The following is a 4,526-nucleotide window of genomic DNA, read 5'->3' as shown; positions in this document are numbered from 1 at the left end:
ACACACAACAACACAACAAAGTTTGGGCACTTTCCAGAATTATTTCCTATCAATTCCACTCAATTCATTAAAAGAGAAAGAATGATTCGCAAAGGTGGAATCTGACATCCTTACTAGCAAACCTCAGAGATAATTCTTCCCTCTCTGAAGAGTTTCCTTCCACTTACTCTTCTTGTGTACAGGAGATTTCTTTCAAGCACCTTTCTTTCCAGGAGTGTAGTCAAAGGTCCACTTGATGGGATCTGAAGGGCTCCTGGAGAGTCCCTCTATGTCTCTTGACTTGCCTCTAGATTAGCTGTTGTATCCCTTACATGAAACGCATTGGAGAGGCACCTGCAAAACGGCTACAATAAATGGCACAAATCAAGGTCCCTATATTATATAATAGGGACGTGGTGGCTCAGTGGGTTAGGACACTGAGCTTGTTGATCAGAAGGTTGGCAGTTTGGTGGGTCGAATCCCGAGTGCCACGTAACAGAGTGAGCGCCTGTTACTAGCCCCAGCTTCTGCCAACCTAGCAGTTCGAAAGCACATAAAAATGCAAGTAGAAAAATAGGGACCACTACGGTGGGAAGGTAACAGCGTTCCGTGTGCCTTTGGCATCTAGTCATGCCGGCCACATGACTACGGAGACGTCCTCGGACAAGCGCTGGCTCTTTGGCTTTGAAACGGAGATGAGCACCGGCCCCTAGAGTCGGAAACGACTAGCACGCATGTGTGGGGGAACCTTTACCTTTACTTTATATTATATAATACATGGATAACTGGAAGAGATGTTTCACCATCTCCAAAACCCAATTCTATCAGAAAAGGAACAAATTTAAAAAAGAAGACAGGGCTTATTATTTGACATTATTTGAAAGTGAGACATGTAAAGTCTCTACCAAGAAACCTAAAACCAATTGCCCTGAGGGGCCCTTTTATAACAAGCAATATGTAAATCGAGGCACAATTTCCCCCTTTAAAGCTCATGGTTCCCCTCCTCAGGCAACACCCACCAACACAAAGTTTGTGCATTTCATTTTAGAGAACCTTTCCTGTCAATTACGCTCCATTCATTAGAGGGAGCAACCATGTTCCTGTGGCTAAATTTGGTGTCCTTTCTAGCAGTGCTCAGAGGTCATTTTTTCCTAACTTTCCAGACACTTTTCCTGATAATGCTTGTATGCAGGAGAGCTCACTGAAACTCCTTTCATTTTAGGTGTCCGTTCCGAGGTCCAATTGGTGGAGTCTGGAGGGGATGTGAGAAGACCTGGGCAGTCTCTTCGTCTCTCCTGCCAAGGTTCTGGATTCACCTTCAGTGATGCCTACATGCACTGGGTGAGACAGGCTCCAGGAAAAGGACTGGAATGGGTAGCATACATAAACAAAGCCTCCAGTACTATTCTCTACTCAGACAAAGTGAAGGGCCGCTTCACCATCTCCAGGGACAATGCCAAAAGCCAGCTGTATCTGCAGATGAACAGCCTCACAGCTGAAGACACGGCCGTCTATTACTGTGCGGGAGACACAGTGAGAGGAAGTGAATTTGAAGCAAAGCAAAAACCTGCCATTCGTCAGAGCAGCCCTGCAAGTCCATTCAGCCTCAGAATAGGGCTGCATTTTTCAATGAGGAGAGCCTGAGGAAGCTGCCTGGTTGCTCTGTGGAAGCTGTTTTCCAGCTGAAGGGGATAGTTAAAATGAGAGTGAGAGAAAAACTCCTAGAAGACAGAAATGGCAAAGTGCTCTCAAGAAATCTTTAGAGTTACAGCGTTGTATTCCATATAGAACTCTTTATTCTTTTATTGGATTTGTAGTTCAGTCCTCAGATCTGCCGCCTTCCAACTTTTGTGCATGTATGAGTATCTCTCTCTCTCTCTCTTTCTTTACACACACACACACACACACACAGAGAGAGAGAGAGAGAGAGAGAGAGAGAGAGAGAGAGAGAGAGAGAGAGAGAGAGAGAGAGAGAGAGAGAGAGAGAGAGAGAGAAGTTTAAATATATTTAAAATCATACCCTCCTCTATCAGTAGAAATGTAGCCAGGTAGTAAAATAAGGATGTCCTAAATGCTAATAATTTAATGTAGGGTGAAACCAAGGAAGGGGGCAGAAGCTGAAATATAAGGCTCCTCTCCTCTCCTCCCCTCCCCCTCCCATCCCCTCTCCTCTCCTCCCCTCCCCTCCCTTCACCTTCCCTTCCCTTCCTTTCCAACCCATTTCCTAATTACTCATTGAGGATTGTTCTCCTTCTGCTGAGAACTTTAGGACTCTTTTGTTCTACAGAGCTTACTGGAAGAAAATATAAAATAACAAAGATGGTTTAAATATTCCAGTTTTAACTTCCCTGCTTACAAAGTGCTCTGGCTTCAGGGGAAAAACGAGCAATAACAACCTTGAATTAAATGTAGCCCTTTAGTATCATGGCAGAAGGCAGGAAATGAAACTTTATTATCATCTTTCTAAATATCCAAACTTCCACACAAACATTGAGGAAACATCTGGACCTAAATAATCTCCTTGGAGAATTAGGAAGATGCCTCCCCTCCTCACTTTTGACACTGGAGGGCAATGTTGTCACATGAAACTCCATGGCCTCTGCACCCAGTGGGGGGCAGGGTAGGGAATAGAACAAGTCTCATTAGATATTGTCTGATTGTACAGGCACATTTCACATCTTCAGAGGGCATAATCCTCACTATGAAGCTGATATATAAACAACTGCCTAATGTGCAATCAGCCCAGGTTCGAATCTCAGAAGGGTATGGCTGACTGATGAAAACAAATAAGTTTGAAATGCATATCAGTCTCCCTTTAATTCTTTGTTAGCAATCTAAAAAAAATTATATATATATATATATATATATATATATATATATATATATATATATATATATATATATATATATATATATATATATATATATATATATATATATATATATGCAAAGAGATATTTTATTATGTGTGGTAGACATGAAAAAATAGCTTAAAAGGTTATGGATACAAATTTGCCCAGAGATTCAGAAGTAAGACTAATGGACAGGCACTTAGAAGAAAATTTGTGAAACTCTTATTTATTTATGTAATTTATCTCCTGCATCTCTCAATGATAAGGTCAATGTGGGTAGCTTTGAAACAGTAAAAAGATAGATAGATAGATAGATAGATAGATAGATAGATAGATAGATAGATGATAGATAGATAGATAAAAAGGTAAATATAGATTTAATTGCAATTATTATGATAAAGCTATGTAAAATCTAGAACCAAGGAGACAGAGTCTGATGAATGAGATCTTCTTGTTACCTCCGACAACCACTTCCAGGAGTAAGCAGTCTTCTCATGGCTGGATTCATAACAGGCCCCTTCCGCTGGGGCGAGTGGGACAGGCTAGCCCCATATGGACAAGATGGCTCCTCAGGAGCATTTCATATATGAAAACCGCAGGGATCCTATCGTATGCTCAAATTGGAAAGGCTTGGCGTCATCCACAATGGAGGAGTGGTTGGTGAAGATAAGGGAATTTGTGGAGATGGCTAAACTAACTTTTTTGATCAGAAAGAAAATTGATGCTCAGGGCTGAATGGAAATTGTTTATACAATTTTTGCATGAAACAGAAAAAAACACAGATTCTCATGATTTGTGTACTTCTTTTTGCTGCGGAAGAAATCAGAAGCTACTTTTTGTTATTTATTTTCATTTTCTCTTTCTGCATTTTTCCTTCCTTCCTTCCTTCCTTCCTTCCTTCCTTCCTTCCTTCCTTCCTTCCTTCCTTCCTTCGACTCTTTCTTTCTTTTTTTCATTTTCAACTAAAGATCACCTGTGTAAGGCTCATGTAAGGAAAACTATGAGAAAAATGCACGGAGAAGCTCTTTTATCTCAACCAGTATGTAAATGGAGGCACAATTTCCCCTTTAAAAGAGTCAGCTGGTTTTACTTTTAAGGCTACACCCACCAACACACATTTTGAGCACTTCCCCAAATCCTTTCCTACCTGTAGCAATTCCCCTCCATTCATTAGAAGGAGCCAATATGATCCTGTGGCTGAACTTGATGTTATTGCTTGCATCCCTTGGAGGTAATGTTTCCCTCTACATATCTTTTTCCTTCCAACTGTTGTTATCGTATTTACGAGACCTCATTGGAACATCTCTATTTTTAGGTGTCAAATCTCAAGTCCAGTTGGTGGAGTCTGGAGGGGAATTGAGAAAACCTGGAGAGTCCATTCGTATCTCCTGTCATGGCTCAGGCTTCACCATGAGGGACTACTGGATGAATTGGGTGAGACAGGCTCCAGGGAAAGGATTGGAATGGCTTGGAAGAATGGGCACATCTACAATTCAGTACTCAGACAAAGTCAAAGGGCGCTTCACCATTTCGAGGGATGATTCCCGCAGTCAGCTGTATCTGCAAATGAACAATTTAAAACCAGAGGACATGGCTGTGTATTACTGTGCAAGACGCACAGTGAGAGGAAGTGAATCTGAAGCCAGTCAAGAACTTTCATAACCTCTGAGCAATTCTCCATATTGATTCAATCCT

Source organism: Vipera berus (assembly GCF_964194415.1).
Source record: "Vipera berus genome assembly, chromosome: Z".
Lineage (NCBI taxonomy): Eukaryota > Metazoa > Chordata > Lepidosauria > Squamata > Viperidae > Vipera > Vipera berus.
The sequence above is the reverse complement of the archived record's forward strand: the minus strand, read 5'-3'. Positions refer to the sequence as shown.